Source organism: Ambystoma mexicanum, chromosome 2q (genome assembly GCF_040938575.1).
Source record: "Ambystoma mexicanum isolate Mex_15411 chromosome 2q, UKY_AmexF1_1, whole genome shotgun sequence".
Taxonomy (NCBI): Eukaryota; Metazoa; Chordata; class Amphibia; order Caudata; family Ambystomatidae; genus Ambystoma; species Ambystoma mexicanum.
In genome coordinates, this window is record NC_090924.1 from 324,540,003 (window position 1) to 324,557,674 (window position 17,672).

Below are 17,672 nucleotides of genomic sequence, written 5' to 3' on the forward strand. Positions count from 1 at the left end.
CAAGTTACTTTTCATGCAGAGCTAGTAACTTGCAAATAATAATTTTACTACTTTTCTACCCCTGAATAAGTGCTTTGAGGATAGTTGCATTGAGGAGACACTTCAATCAGCTTTGCATAGCAAACAATTCATAGACCGTATTCACTCATGTCCAACTTTATCTTTGGTGGTCACTTCAAGCTTTTCTATACTCATTCTTTTGGACCTGCCATTGCTTTCGACACCACTCAACACTCGCCTCTCCTCCTCACTTTCTAGAACCTTTGTTTTTTTTTAATGTTTATATCGCCCCTAGCCTAGATTGCTTTTATCTGAATGGTGGCTCCTTTAAATCTCCCAAACCTTCGGTCACATCCCTTTTCACTTTCAGCGTCATCCAAGGGTCAGTCCTTCAACCTCTGCTCTTCACGCTCTTTAACTGTGCCCTAGGTAGACATATCATCCTTAGGCTTTCACCATTATTTCTTTGCTGACAGCACTTGCATCTTTTTCTTCTTACCCTCCTTCACTGCAGTCATCTTAGAAAGGATCATAAAGTGGCTTACTGCAATCTATCACTAGATGGCTCTCCGCTGCCTCATGCAGAACTTAAAAAAACAGAAATCCTCCTTCTCCCTCCCCACTCACTTTCCTGTCTGACCTACTTCCTCCCTGCCCAAGGCCCACAAACCTGGTGTTCTCTTTGATAGCAGCCTTTGACTGCAACAATTATTCACTACGACCACCCCTGCTTCTTGTATTTAACCTTTTCAACATTCGTAAAATTCGTCCATTTCTTAATCGCCACACAGCGAAAAAATGATAATGTTTACCCTTGTGCTCAGCAAATCCAAACAACTACTGCGCGTACCTACTTCTTGTCTAAGCCATTCTCCTACGTCCCACTAGATGAAGTCCTCATCTTCGCTTCCCGCTCTCGATACAGCCTACCAGATACTCCCCCACTTCTACCTACCAACCGACAAACAGGCTGGTTGGCTCTCCATGCACAACCGCTCCCCTTTCCAAGTTCTTTTTCCTAGTCCACCAAGTTATCGATCTTGCTCCTCTATGCCTGGCTGACTGCATCCCTCTACTCCTCTTGTTCATTTGTCTCCTTTCCACTCAACCACATGGTCTGATGCCCCCCTTAGCCACCACTTGCTTCTGTTCCTTCTACCTACTCCCCTTGCTGCCCACCAAAGACAGCCTCACTGTGGATCTATTCAAATCCCAGATTAAACTTTACCTACTGGCCAAAGTGGTGCGCTCCCTCCACCCACTCCCCTATCCTCCATCACTGACCCCCCTCAACCCCCAATCCACCTAGTGCCACATAATAATGCAATTTTGTATATTCATACAGTACTCCTGTTCATTTTGCAGCACTTGCACTAGATTAATTTGACAGTTTCTAAAGCACTCATTTAGTCCCTGGTCTATGACCAACTTTGCTCACACCCTCATAATTGGTCTCAACACTTTTTTGTTATTGTAGAGGCACTATTTGGGGGAATTTCTCCTCCTTGTGCAAATGAGTAACTTCATCCATCCCTGATTCGTCACTGTCCTCCAAATAAATACAAGCAAACAGTATTCCATTCCAGAAATCATTTTAAAACTTCCAAGAAGGGTGTGCTGTCATTAAGGTGGTTTATTTCGGACGTAGTCCAAAAAGCAAGCAGATTAAAAAAATGTCATTACAAATATAAGTCCTTTTGGCACCATAATCCATTGGCGTCATTAACATTTGTAAAGGAAATGTTTAAATCTACACGGAGAGGAAACATAGCCCAAAGGTTCCCCTTCTGCATAATGCCCCACTCTGTGCCTTGCACAGGAGGACACTTCATTAAGATCAATGAAGGCCTAGCTAGAATGGGATGCCAGCGCCACCACCCAGTCCCTTGTCCTAGCCCATTCCTTCCTTCCCATCCTCCATTCCCCACCTTAATTGCACACAAAAATCTCATTCTGACCAACGTTACGAATTCAGTAGCACCAACCACGCCTAGCCGGAGTGATAATTTAGTGGAATACCCCCTAACCATTGAGACCAACAAGACAATACCCATACAGGGTTTTGCCAGACTTCACAGACTTGGAGCCAGAACCGTACACCAAGCCTCCAAGTCCAACACAACCATAGATACTCTCACCAAACAAGACACCACAACTAAAAACCGCCAATACAAAGACTTCTCCAAAAAATCCAAACCAATAATAAAGACAAAAAATACTAGTCACTCACCCAACTCAGATAATACGCCACTTCAAGACCCTACCCTTACGGATAAAGGCGCGCTCATTAATGCACGCTCCCTCGGAGAAATCCACGATCTCATTGTGGATCAACAACTTGACATGTTGGTAGTCACCGAAACCTGGCTACACCCTGCTGCAAGACCACTCCTATCCATTGCCATCCCCCCAGGACACAGCATCCTTAGGACAGATAGGAACTACAGCCAAGGAGGTGGTGTCGCCCTTATAGCCAGAACCACATTGCAATTCAGAGCTTGCCCAGTGGAACAAATACAGGGCTATGAACTCCCCTTAGTTAAATTTACCTCAAACCCCAAAACCACCACTAATTTCCTAGTAGTCTACAGGTCTCCAAACAAAAACACTCACCCTAATCTGGATATCCCCCTACTGCTTACGCCCATCATCAAGCCGAACACCAAATGCGTTGTCCTCAGAGACATCAATTTAGGCTAGAGCGATCCCCTTGATTGTGACGCATTAGCCTTCCACTCAGCCATGCAAGACATGAACTTCATGCAGCTGATAAACCTACCCACTCCAAGGTAGAACTCTTGGATCCTCACCCTTCACTCTCAAATCACCATCGATTCAATCCACCCCTTAGATTGGTCAGACCATTGCGTCATTAGTTTTACACAGGAAAATAACACAGTTGACCAGACCATCCCCAAACCACCCAACACCTTTGAAACTAGAAATATCAAAAAACTCTCCCCTATCCTGAGCACAGCATTAGCCAACATAATTCCAAACACTAACAAACCTGCCTACCTAGCAGAGTGCTACCAACAAAGCCTCACCCATACTATTGACTCGCTCGCCCTCAAATCACGGAAACCAGACAAACGCTCCAGCTTTTGGTTTAATGAAGAACTAGTCTCCCTTAGACGTACAAAAAGATCACTCGAGAACCTCCACAGGAAAAACACCACCCCTGAATCAGCAAAAGCTTTCGAAGTTGTCAATAAAAAGTTCAAATCAGCCCATAATATCCCACAAAGCTAATGCTTTCAATCTTCGCATCACCAATGCCAATTCCGACAGTAAAGAGCTATTCTCCATCCTCAGAGAGCTAGAGAACCCATGTCAAGTCACAGCACCTAGCAATTGCAGCAAAACCTGTTGCACTACAATAAGCGACACCCTAGCCTGTAAAATCCTGTTGCTAAACAAAAAATGAAAAAATGAAAAAAACACCCCCTACCATAACAGCCAACCTCTCTGCATTCCTTTCCACTTCACGCCAGTCTCTAACAAAGTAGTCCTAGATACAATAGCCAAACTTAAAGCCTCTAACTGCAAAGAAGACCAATTCCCATCCCACCTAGTCAAACTCTGCGCCCCCACCCATTCACCCATCATTACTGAATTTGTTAACGCCTCCTTCTACCCTAATAGTCCCCACCAGCTTCAAAAAAGGATGGTAACACCCCTATTAACAAAAACGACCCTGGATCCCTCAATCCCCAATAACTATCGACCAATCACCACAGTCCCATTCCTCCTGAAAATAATTGACAAAATAGCACACTCTCAATTACAAAACCACCTAGAACACTACCAACTACTGGGGGACCGACAGTCAGGATTCCGCCGTAGCCACAGTACGGAAACAGCCTTACTCGACTTGGAAGATCCAAATAGATGCCACTAGAGAAGCAGGCAAACTGCCAACTTATGCTACTAGATCTCTCGGCGGCCTTCGATCTGGTCGACCACGATAAACTCTGTGCCACTCTAGCAAATAACTTTAACCTGTCCAACAATGCCCCGGACTGGATCAAATCCTTCCTGGCAGATAGGACCTCTAGAGTTTCCAATCTCAAAGAATCAGCAGACCCCATACCAGTTCCTGTAGGTGTCCCGCAAGGATCCTGCCCATCACCCACCCTCTACAATGCCTACACAAAGCTGCTCTTTGCAGCCCTGGATGCTATGGGTGTCATCTATACTAATTTTGCAGATGACACCCAGATCCTCATCCCACGTACAGGTAACCATGAGCAAGACTCATTGCTCATCAACAAAATGTACTCACTAATCCAACTGGATGGCCAACAATAGCTTATGTCTAAAGGAGGACTAAACAGAGCTTTGCATACTAGGAGCATCCTCTAAAATGTACTCTCTACAGCCTGCTTTTACATCCTTCACCATCGACGGCACCACGATCCCAGTGCTCAAGCAAGTTGACACTTGGTGTTTACTTAGACGCCACACTAACGATGTCCAAACAAGTTAACACCCTAGCCTCATCCACATCCTACACTTCCAAACTCATCTCCCTCAGTCGCAAATTCCTCACAGCTGACAATTGCGTTACACTAGCAAGAGCGCTTATGCTATCCAAGCCCGATTATTGCAATATCCTCTTCCATGGTACCTCCAAAACCAACATAGCCAAACTCCAACTTAAGCAGAACAAAGCCCTGCGGGGTGCATTAGGCGAAACACATCTCTAACATTAGGAGAGACAACCATTGGATCCCCATTAAAGCCAGGATACTATTCAAAACGTTAAGTATTACTCATAAATGCCTCACTAACAAAGCTTCCAAATACCTCATCAATACAGTCACAAAAAAAAATAGACTCAGATCCAATAACATTGAAAACCTTAAAATCCCTCGATACCAAAGAGAAAAAGCGAGAGGCAGTAGCTTTAAAGTTCTTGCTCCCAGACATTGGAATGCCCTACCAACCAATATTAAGAACGAAATGTCCTACCCACAATTAACGGGTCTGGGCGTACAACAGAAGGAAGGAAGGAAGGAAGGAAGGAAGGAAGGAAGGAAGGAAGGAAGGAAAGAAGGAAGGAAGGAAGGAACTAACCCAATTCACAATCAACAAACACTAATGTTTCAAACATCATAGTTTGGTTATATAAATGTTAAATGGACCCTCACTTTTGAATACTTCAAAGGTGACTCTGGTCTAATGATCCATCCCCTATAAACCAAAGCCTAATATTGATTATTAGACCTATTAAACTTTATATTGATGTTACGCTTTCTAATGTTTAAATTAAGGAAAAACAGTCAATCCGTGGAGCCCATTCTCCTAGTCTTCTCTGAAAGTGGTAACATTGTATTATGATCTTTGGTGTCATGGGTGGAATAGAAACTGCTGGTTTTCTACCCATTTCTCTACACAGGGGCACATTCTGGCCGTGGGTGAATTGCCTCCACATTTAGCCCAGTTCGCCAGCAGGCTAAACTAGTCCAAACTAAATCTGGTTGTCAGAAACCTGTGCTCCTTCCTAGGCATTCAATACAGATATTAAGTCCTTTCTTCCAACATAACGATGTTCCCCACATACCTGGCAACTAGTGGCATATTCAAAGCCCCAGTCCATCTTTTGTATGTCTTGTGAATCGGGCGCTCGAGGTGGAAGCTCTTCTTCCAGCTCCCTAGGGTAAACTACTGACTAAATAAGCCGCCTTCCATTTGGCTTTCACTGCTTTTTTGCCACTGTTGAATCCAGCGCCATCCACGCTCTTGCGGCCCACTCTCCCTCCGTTACTCACCTTGCCCAGCTCCCCACCATGCCCATGTTTGGCCTAGAGTACCAAGAAATAATTTTGGCAGTGAGTTCCAGGGCAGCCTGTGAAGGGCCATGGTAAAGGGTGCCTCTTTTGACACCTCCTTTGCCCGTTTGCCTGTTGACATGGGCACTCCAGTCAAGCCAATGCCCCATCTCCTGTCTCCTGCCACAAGCTGTTAAGGGACAACTAATTGTGTGCACAAGCAGCGCTGCGTCTACTGTCTGTACTGAATCTAGGTATAATTTGAACCTTGCAACTGTCTCAAACCTAGCACTGTGTATAGCCAGTGTTTGAATCGAGCTGCGCTTGCATTTTGCCACTTTGGGGAATCTCGTTGAAATGCCGAGTGTGGCCAATGCTTTGTATCTAGCTAAGCTTTGAATTTTGCAACTGTTCAAATTTTAGCTACACTGGAATTTTTGCTGCTAAGTGAATCTAGTAGCCACTGTTTTTAAAGCTATCTGCACTTGAATTCGACCACCGTTTTAAAACTCGTTGCTTTGCGAGTATAGCCACTGTCTTAAAGCAAGCTGTGCCTTGAACTCTGCCACTCTTTTCAAACTTTTTGCATTGAGTGTATAGCCTCTCTGCCAATTCTAGCCACGCTTTTAACTTTGCTACGGACTTTACTCCAGATGCACTTGAATTTTGCCACTGTATTGCATCTAGTTGCACTGTGAGGGTAGCCACCTTCCAAGATCTAGCTGCCCACTCATTACTAGCACGATCATCTAGCTGCACTTTATATGTATCCACTGCCTTGAACCCAGCCGCGCTTTAATCTTTTCCACTAAACCACTCTAGCCGCCTTGAGTGTGCCGATAGTGCTGCAGGCCCATAATGGCGAATCTAGCCACCAGAACAGAGGCAGCAAACTGCAAACAATCATCCTGCAAACAATCATCCTGCCAAGCAGCTCCAAGGTTAGAGGGGCACTATGGCACACCAGAAACCTAGCCGACAAGTCTTCCTGCTACCCCACCTACCTCCACCTGTCCAGCCTTGTGGAGGGGGGGGGGGATAGTCTACCCTCCTACCCCCACCCCCAGTCTCAATGCATCCCCTCACGGGCCCTCCCCACACCTTCCCAGACCACCAACACCCACACATGGGGCCCCCTCACAGACCCTCCCACCCATCAAGGTATGGTGCCCTCACCAATACTGCTTTCTCGGCCGCTCCGTCGACCCTCATACGCCACAAGCTCCCAAGAATCCTTTACACCACAGAAACTCCCACTCTGACCTGCTCATCCCTGCACACCTCACCCTAGCTCCAGCCCCCCTCCCCCCCCCCCCCCCCAAGATCTTGGCCCACACACCACTTACACCGTTTACGACATCCCCAAACTCACCCAACTCAGTGAAATCACTCTTCAACCTACCCTTCAACACCCTCTGCACTGACACCATTGAGCCCCCTCAACACTCCTCTGGAAATCAGCAACCTGACGTTGCCTCCAACCATACACCCACCCTTCCTGTCCACCTCCTCATCTATGACCCCTATCGCCGCCCTGCACCTTCAGCCCCTCTTCCAACCCCACACCTCTGATGAGGGACTTCTCCATTTCCTACACACACCCTTCGCTCCCCTCCACCGCACCAAACCTCCCCTTAAGGAAACCAACATCACGAGCATGCTTATCACATACTCAAACACCACACCTTCTCCCAACATCCAAAAAGAAAAACACCCTACGACTCGCACTGATCCTCCCAGCAGAACCTCTGCCTAGGGGTCCCTGCCCTCACCCCCTGCCAGCCTTCCACTGCACCCATCCCGGGGACCATCAACCTTCTTCCATCTAATCTAATCTAATTTCATGCATCCTCATTAATGCCAGATCTGTCGCCAAAAACAGGCACAACGTATACGACCAAATTTCCGCTGAAAGCCCAGGCATCCTTTTCATCACAGAAACAAAGCTCTCCATCACAGAAACAAGGCTCTCCATCACAGAAACAAGGCTCTCCATCACAGAAACAAGGCTCTCCATCACAGAAACAAGGCTCTCCATCACAGAAACAAGGCTCTCCATCACAGAAACAAGGCTCTCCATCACAGAAACAAGGCTCTCCATCACAGAAACAAGGCTCTCCATCACAGAAACAAGGCTCTCCATCCTGGTTCTCAGATTACTTCTGACCCATCGCACACAAGTTATTTGCCTCAGGCTACATGCTAATCATGCACAACAGAACCAGCAGAGCAAGCCTGATCGCCATTCTTCACAAATTACACCTCACCATCTCATACTGGATGAACAAGCCTGCAAGGCAGATTGCAAATCTTTCGTAGTGAAATATCTCAATCCCTCCCTTACCCACAGCTTCCTACACATAAGTAACTTCGCTGATGCTCTAAACGACCCCTAGCAGCGATCTTGGTTGCTTGCCCGCCCGCCCCTTCTCCCTCCCTCCCTCACCATGCCAGGAGACCTCAACATATGGGTTGATGCCCCGCATAAACCCATGACACGACCGCTACTTGACAAACTGGATGCCTTCAACATGACAACTGACATCAGGTGCCACGCACACCGCAGGATAAACCCTTGATGCAATATTCGGCTCTTCCAATCCGATCGCGTCCCCCCACCTCCTTACCACCAATTTGGATGCACCACGCAGCCATCGTTTTGCTTTCGCCAGCAATCCCTCCTCCCCCTTGACTAATTCTTGACCATCCACCTGCTTCCTGCTGTGGAACAAGGTCATAGTAAACCCAGACTTGGCCGACTCCCTGCTTGCCTCGCTTCCAAACCTCCCACTCCATGGAGGTCTGCCTACCATGGCTATCCAATGCCCTTGGACCTCTCACCCCCACCAGATCTGCCTCCCACAGACAAGCCCCCTCCCCTAGATGGTTCACCCTCTCCCTCAAAACCCTTCCGTTCCCTGGAACGCAGAAGCAGGCCAACCCATCTCCCGAGAGCAGAAGTCTGAAAGGAAAAAAAATAATAAAACCTATTGGAACAGAATCTTCAACGTCCATGAGACCAGCAGGGAACTCCCCAAGATAATCTCTGAATTCAAGGCCCCTCTCTTAACATCTTGCCACTCCCCCCAACCCCTCTTCCAACTCCCAAGCCCTCTTGGACAACATTAAATCCCCTCCTTCTCTCTGTAAGGAAGGCATGGTATCAAACAGTAAGACTGATACAAGTGATCACAGTTCAAGGGTGTTTATTGAACTTCAATTGGGTTTGAAAAATGCCCATCTAATCCTAAATCCAAACATGGGAGCAAACTACAGCCATCAAATGAAAATAACGCAGTCCTAGTAGAGTCTTGTCAAAATAAAAGGGCCTGTACTAATAAATCTATTGCCAATCCTTACTTCTAAATACAAATAGTGTTGGAAACAATGTTATGCAAAAGAAGTGTTTAAGATATATGTCAGGGTATTTGAGCCGTTGGCTTCCCTTCCCCACATTTTCAGCACGGGACAGGCGGCACACTGGAGCTTAACACACGATCTAGCCAGAGGATGCAGTTCAAAACCTCAACATCAGGGCCTTTTGTGCCAAAGTCTCTGCCATTCATTTCCCCTTTTTTCAAAGGGGCTAATGTGACGCAACAAACATTAAAAGTTCCTTTCTTCTCAGGATTTCACATGTACAACTTCTCAGGTGATTTACTGTTCACCCCGGGTTCCCCTCCGCAGCGCTCGGGCAGGATTTATCTACTTTTCCAAACTTTCTTTACTTCATCAAAATCGGAGACTCAACTGTGTGCATGATTTTGCTCAACCCGCCAAAGGACCACTTCGATTCACAATTCTTTGTTTTTTTCTTAATCGAACCATTTTAACTTTCACTTCTGCCACTTCTCAGCTGCATACTTTACAGAGACCTTCGGTTGAGCACCCACGCAGTGCCGGACTGCTCTGTCAAAAGGTATATCTTGCTTTTAAAGTTCAAATCGCTCATCAGCAGTTCAACTTTACCCGCGTATTTTAACACACGTGTTTTAACAATGTTCGTTCCAGCGCCCACCATACATTGTTGCTGCTTGCAACCTTGCCTTCAACACAGACCGGTCTTGTATCATCTGCCCAAATCACCAGTTGTGTTGATTTCACAGACGCTGCTTTGTCCTTGGAACCAAGGGCAGTACCCTGGGGGCTGCTGCTTCTCCCCGCCTTGATTGATGCTGGAGGGCCCTGGGTATCTCCGACATACAACGCAGGATTCTTCAGCCTGGTTTCCTGGTCTTGGGCTTTCTAATCTCGAGAGCTCTTGAAACTAACGGTCCCTTGTCTGAAAGGTCTAGGGAATTTCCCTCCTTTCGATCCCCTCACATTTTGCTGCATTTATTCTCTCGTTCAGCTGCTGTCTCGAAATTGCAGTTTCATTTTGTGCTTTGCCTCGCTCAGAGTGCGCTCCCGTGCTCCGCCTTTCATTCATGTGGGGAAGCTTAATAGAAGTCAGGGGTGTGTGATGGTGAGTAATTGTGGACCTTGTCGGACCATTGTACTGAGCCACATCAGGTATAATGCGGTGTTAGTCTGTTTTCTCCCAGAGCAGGTTAAAGTGTTTGTGTTGTAAAAAGGGGGTGGCGGGGTAGAGTTCTTAAGTGTCCTACTTGGTGGTGTCCCACTACCCAAGACCCCTCACCCAGGTGATCCTGCCACACTGGTCCACCACATATATTCTTTCAGAATTCAATGCTTCCGTCACTTTATCCACTAACTTTTTCCTGGAACCCAGAACTATCCGACACCTCTGCAACCATGGGTTAGTCATCCCTATCTCGTCATTCTACACCCCTGACTTTTCCACGTTCACCCAAACTCACCCTTTTTCCCACGCTTCTGGCCTGTTACAGGGACTGTGTTTGGCAACATTTTATGCTGTTTTGAACTTAGCTGCTAATAACATTGCTGCTTTCTTGAATTTAGCGGTTAGCACCATTCGCTGCCTTCTTGAACCTAGCCGTTTGTACCAATTGCTGCTTTCTTGAATTTAGCTGTGCCCAGTGACTACCCTGTGCTACCCCTTCCTGCTTCTCCTCACATCCTGTCTACCCCCTGCTACTCTTTTCTTCCCCCTCCTCCACAACACGTATGGCACTCTATCTCTCCCATCTTTTCTAACTGTTTCTCCATTGACTATCTTACCCTTCTCACCAAGTCTGACAGGAAGAAGCTCGAAACCTATATCTTTGCCTTTAAGCCTGGTCTCCCTACCGCCGACACCTACTCCAGCGCTTCCTCCTTAAAAGACCCTCACAGACATCCTCTTTGTTGTTCCTTCGCCGGACCTTTGGACTCCTCATACAGTCTCTGTACTCTCTCCTTTCTTTTCCTCACCCAATAATTGTGGCACCCATTGGGGAGGCACTCTTGGACCCCTTCCACTCCTCCAAGGCCATCATTAATGCCTACCTTAATGGCACGGTCATGGTCCAAGGTCCTCAGGCCAACCTTCTCTTTGACAGACGCTTCCCACGCCTCAATTTCCTTACATCTCCTGATGTCCCATCGCTTCCTTCTTCAGCTTCCTTGCCTCCCCGCTCTGCCTCCTCCTTGGCTACCTCTCCTCCTTACACTTCTGCCTGCCCGGCCCCCCCCTTCGGGCTCCTTCTACACCTCCGCAGGGCGTACCTCTCATTTGTACCTCTCCCCTGGAAGTCCTTCAAGGATGGCAACTTTCTCCATATATCAATTCTCGCTCAGCTGTAAAAACACTTCTCTGACATCTGCCGCCTCCTGGAAGAACTTCACCTCAATGTCCTCAAGTCTCACGGAGACATGATTCACAGCCAGGTCTGTCACAAGCTTTAACACTCTCATCCATGATGGCTACAAGATCCTCTCAGAGCCCAGCCCCAACCATTCTGGAGGTGGTGTATCCTTAATCTTCCCAGAGTGGATTGCTGCCTCCGTCATTCCTATGCAGGCCTACTCTTTTTTATTCATTTATTTTCAAGATTTTCAAATAATCAAAAAATACATCACCAAAAGTTCAATAGAGTATAAAAACATAACACTCTACATTAAATAGGTAAGGAAATAAAAGTAAATCCGAAGAATGTATAAATACTGAAACATCAGACATTTCAAAACCAATTACTAACCTTTCTTGAAATAAAATACCTAAACAAATTCTTACATTTTTAAAATTCCAACACAGAACAACACAAAAGACATACAGACATCTCACAGACTCACACAAAACAGAACAAAAACAAGACTGACGAAGAATCCTCAATTAAAGCACATACACATTATCAGGTAGTCGGATCCAACAGGAACAACTAATCATCAGATACACAGTCACCATATAAATCCATAAACGGCTTCCAAAGAGCTCGACGTTTCCTTTCCTTTCCTTGCCTCACAAACATCACCCGCTCAAAGTTCGATAATACTAACAGATCATTAAATCCAATTCTCTACTCTAGGCTTCTTCCTCGTCTTCCATACCATTAGTATTTGCTTCACTGCAACCACAAGCGCTTTATCAATCCATTGTCCATATTGACGAGCAACCGCACAACGCCCCCTACCCGATAAAAGCAACACCTGCATAGGAATCCTGGGAAAACGTATAGACAAGACCGCCTCCAATCTATCTAGCATTCCCACCCAAAAATCTAACACCCGAGAACAATACCATAACATATGAATCAACGTTCCCTTCTCCTTCCCACATCCCCAACACAAGTCATCACCAGCCAGTCCTAAATGATACATACGCAGTGGAGTCCAATACAGATGTCCTAACACTTTCAAATGAATCAATCTCAACCTGAGATCCAACCTACTTCTATATCCTATACCCCACATAGATTCCCACTCCTTTTCCGTAATATCACCTCTTTTCAATGCCTTGTATGTAGGCTCTCCCTCTCGGCCACCTGGTCTGATCTCCTCCTCCCTCCTGGCCTCGACCACTCAACTCCTCCTCATTGGAGACTTCAACATCCATCTGGATGCTTCCTATCCCTCATCTGGACTCTTTCGCGGCCTATGAGACTCTTCCCCTCTTTCTATTCTTCACTCTGGCCGGACTCTCTCCTCAGACCTCCCGCTCCCTATCCCTCTGACCACTCCCCTCTCCTGCAGTGATCACACTCTCCTTTCCTCCCATCTCTCCCTCGCTACTCCTCAGGCCAAGCCAGCTCCAATACTTGCACCTACCTTCTCGGTCATCCGACCCATGAAGCACGCGTCTGTTGAGGCTTTCGCTACCACTTTCTCTCCCTCTCCTCAACCTCCACCTCTGCCTGACACAGCCCTTTCCACGCTCTACCCCTCTATCGCCGATACTCTTGATGTTCCTGCCCTCGTCATGAGGATCCGATTGAAGCCCAAAGCCAAGAGCTACTCTTGGTACGACTCTGATCTAGTTACCCTTAAACTCAAGTGTAGGGTGGCTGAGAGGAAATGGTGGACTTCTTGTGCATCCTCTGACAAACTGGCCTGCTGCCTGCTCCAAAGGCAATACCGGCTCCTTATCTGCACTAAGAAAACAGCCCATATCCAAGCCTACGTCTCTGTGGCATTTAACAACTCGGCCGAACTCTTTAAAATCTGCAAGGAGATGTCCAACCCTGCTGCAGTCTCTACCTGTCTGTCGCCTCCCAGGTCCTTTGCACGCCCCTGGCCTCTGATTTCATCTATATGAATAAAAAAAATAAAAAATAAAAACACGCAGGACATCCCATCCACCCGCTCGTCCTCTCCAGCCCCTGACCCCCTTCTCTCCAATACCTGTGGCCCCCCTGCAGCTGCCTCTCCTCCCTCCTCATCTTTTCCTCAGTTCTCCCCCGAAGATTTCCAGACAAGTCCGATCTATTAAAGTCTCGTCAAAACAGGTTCTTCTCCCGGTTTGTCCAAAACCATCAAGGACCACATTGACACCCATGCTCCGGCTGACTTCTTTAACCATTCCTTCGTCTCTGGAGCCCTCTCCTCTGAAGCACTCTCTTGTGCATCCTCTTCCCAAAAAACCCACCGCCGACCCCTCTTAACCAGCTAATTATCGCCCGATTTCCATCACTCCTGAGCAAACTCTTGGAAAAGCTGGCCATCTCCCAGCTTAATCTTCACACCTGGTTGTCTCCATGTTCATCAGTCTGGCTTCAGAGCTGCCAGAAGCACAGAAACTGCTCTCCAACCTTGATGCCAACATCCCTTCTGTCCTCATCTTACTCAATCGCTCTTCTGCCTTGGACACGGTCAACCATGCCATCCTGCTCAATGGTCTCTATGATAACCTGAGTATCACCGAACAGGCCCTGTCCTGGCTGACTCTCCTTGCTGATAGACACTCCCAGGTCCAATTTGGGTGCTTCCTTGCCTCCATCTCACCCTCCACTTGCTGTGTTCCCCAGTGGTTTAACCTCACTCCCTGGCTGATCAACCAATACAAGGCACCCCTTGCCCACTGCATTGCCGCCCTCTGCTCCACTTTTCAGTGCTATGCAGATGACAATCAGCTCGTTTTCAGGCTTCCCTCCGCCACCTCTTCTGCCTCCCTCATCCGACTGCCTGCCATCTAGGGGTGGTGTTGCCGCCAATGATCTCTGCCTTAATGCCAGTAAAACGGGGATTCTCCTTATTGGCACACCTGCACCCTCCTTCCCTGTCATTCTCAGGCCGGCCTCCTTTGACATTCTTCCTGCTCCCACCTGTGAGGCTAAAAACCTTGGGGTTATCTTCGACTCCGCACTCTCCTTTTCTCCTCAAATCGCCGACGTCTCTAAGAGGTCAAACCACCAACGTCACCTCCTCAGAGGTATTCTTCCTTTTCTCCTCTTCCCCCAGATGCTTACTGTGTCTAGAGCTCTGGCTCTCTCTAGGTTTGACTACTGCAACAGCCTCTTTCTAAATCTGCCTGCTTCTACTCTCCGCCCTCTGCAACTCATCCAGAGCAGGACTGCAAGACTTATCCTTGGCCTCAAGCCCCGAGATCGTATCTCTCCAGCGCTGAAATCTCTTCCCTGGCTCTCAGTGGCTCTCAGTGCAAGGGTTACATTCAAGACCCTCTGCATGGTCCACAAGGCTTTCTGGGGCCTGGGTACAAAATACCCTCAACTCTCCCTCCGTAAATACCTTCCCTCTCAAGCTCTTCGCACCCCAATCTCCCTCAGGGTCAGTCGCTTCTCCAAGCAACAATTTGGGGGTAGATCTCTTTCCTCTGCTGGGGCCTCCCTCTGAACAGCCTCCCTGCCACTCTGAAACTTGAGGATAACCATCTCCGGTTCCAGAAGCACCTCAAAACCTTCCTCTTTGCTTCTGCCTTCGCTCCCCCCTGCTGATCTGTCAGGTTTGGCTCCGTGCACCAGGTTACCCTTGGATTTCAGGCCCAGGTCCCAGCCACACAGCCTCCTGGCAACCCTTGCACTTGGGTCTGTATCTGTAACCCTTCAGTCCCCTTACCTGCACTAGACACCCCTTGTTTGCACTTTAAACCTTGCCCTTGCCACCTGGCTAGCTGCACTACCAGTTGTTTTATCCCTTCCTCATCACTTTCCACCTCTCCCCTCTCCTGTGCACTTGCGCCTTCTCAAAGTCACTGGGCCTAGTAAAATCGTTGTTTTTGTCCTCCCTTGTTCCCCACCCTTGCCTCGTTGCGTTCTGAAACACGTGTGTATGAGCGCAATACAAATAAAATCAGACGCCAAAACCTCTTCAGTTCAATACTTAGTTCACTGGGTTGCCTAACAAATATCTGCTGCATGTCTGTAGTGCAAAGAAACCAAACAGAGAAAACTAACTGCTGACAATCCCCCACCCCCTCATATGTCAATGCAACCACTCTCGTCCATACATACCAAAACCTCTCAAAATCACTCCTTTCATGTCGCCTCAAAATATATTTAACTTTCTAGGCCAGTATATGACCATGCACAAAAAGTTTGCAGCCTCTTCACTCTGCTATAGCGGAAAATCGAAGGTTTCCAAAAGCGTCGAGGGTAGTATTCAAAACAGCCATACTGAAGAATATAAAGCAAAGAAAAAGTGTTCAATGTTCAAAAACCTAAACTTTATGAGCCGATTATTATAGCTCAAGAATGTAATCAGGTCATCCTTTTTCACATGCAATACCTGGCTGTGCTACAAACTCCAGACTAAACCTTATAAACCCATTAACACAAAGCACACCTGTGGGTGGGCTGATTTTTACCCAAATGGAAAATTATGCGTATAGAACAGAGTCAAGTGAGAATGTAAATCTAAAATTGGCAGAATGTTTCATCTTCAAATCATGAGGAGAGAGGGTAACCAGAGGGCAAAAAATTCACACTGCTAGTTACAAGATGTCCATAAAAAAGAAAAAAAAAAAAATATCCACTCGCCACCTCAATTTGTCTTCGATTATTTCAATTTCGTTACTCTCCCACAGGAAATAATCGAAGAGTAAGACTAACTTCAGATTGGCTGAGTGGGAGACCGGTACGGATTGTGCAGTCCACCCGCCCAAACCCCCCACCCCAGTGTTAAATACGAGGCTTAATATTAAAGACATGACTCAATTGAGTAGGTTAGTATTCACTAAAGCCCATCTACGACACCACCCAAACCATAGCTGCCAAAATGTATGTGGTTCGAAAAAAGTCACAGTTCACCAGTGGCAGCAATAGTCTCAAACTCTTCAGTGAATGTTCCGGTGGCAATAGCGCTGTGCTGCAGTAAATGAAGAGAGAAGGCTCACTGGAGAAGAAACTGTCCTAAGGCAAGATGAACATTTGAAGCTAGGGTATGGAATAGCTGTGCTTCGCAGCTCTATGGTATCATGGAAATGCAGTCATTGCCCAGCAGTTATAGTTCAAGTAATATTTGGACTCCTCCATGTCCCAGAAATACTTGTGAATTCTCAGTTATTACTTGCTCATGTAAAAACAGGCCTTGGCCCCATCTATTACCAGTGTTCAGGGTTTTCAGTGCTACCACCTTTCTGTGCCCAACCCACACAGGGATTAACATCAAAGCTTCTTGTGTAAAAAGGAGATGCATCATGCTTGCAACTCAAACTATGTCCACCATAATTCTGCAGAAGTGGCATACCTTTGTTGCAACACTGCTCTTGGTAAAATACAGCAGCAGAGTTTCTGCATGGTTCTCTTGGGGTTGGCATGGTGTTCTTGTGTTCCAGCCCACGTCCCAGAGATAAACAAGGCAGGAGTGCAAGACCACCCCACCCCCAGGTAAATACAACCATGGTAGAATACAAACTCTGCTTCAAGCAGGATTGGCACATTCAATTAAATATCTGGGATTCATCCATTTCCAGAGGGTCGCCACATTCTAACTTTCCTGGGTGTTCCCTCAAGATGTGGATTTGCTTTTCAATCGCCAATGTCCAGTGGCAAATTCAAATTGAGGCCTGATTTGCGAGATAAAACTGCATCACTTACATAGGAGGCGCTCACTAGAACATACTTTGGAATTCAGAAAGTTTAAGCCACAAAATAGAATTCTCCGTCACCAAGCAATGGAGACTCATCCAGTGGGCTTTTAGTGTATGTTCGCAATAAATGTAACTTGCTGCAATACATCAGACCTACTGGTGCCCCCCCATTACAAATCTAGGAGCAAGTGAAGTAGGGGTATTTCTTACTCGCCAGGAGTAAATTATCACTAGTCAATGATGAGTACAAATGTTGCACCCAGAGTGGGACACAGGTAAATAAGGGAGCATGAGAAAGAGCTAAAATAGTAGGCAGGCTGTAGGCCAGCCCATCTGCATTTAGGCCAAGAACACCACAGCAGGCAGGAAAGCCAAGGTAATTCTGGTGAGGAGGTTCAAGTTCACAGGCTGTTTCAGAGTGAGACCATCCACCACCCCAGCTGGCAAGCATAGCGGTCAGATCCACAAATGAGGTGAAGCCAATGTGAGGACACTTACACCAACTCTTAAAAGGT

At 46.9% G+C, this 17,672-nt stretch overlaps 1 protein-coding gene across 2 annotated transcripts in view; it reads right to left on the reverse strand.

Moving 5' to 3' along the window:
• The window catches only part of ZNF598 (zinc finger protein 598, E3 ubiquitin ligase), a 489,260-nt gene that overhangs the window by 437,599 nt on the left and 33,989 nt on the right, over positions 1 to 17,672 (reverse strand). The gene's annotated exons all lie outside the window — the stretch shown is intronic.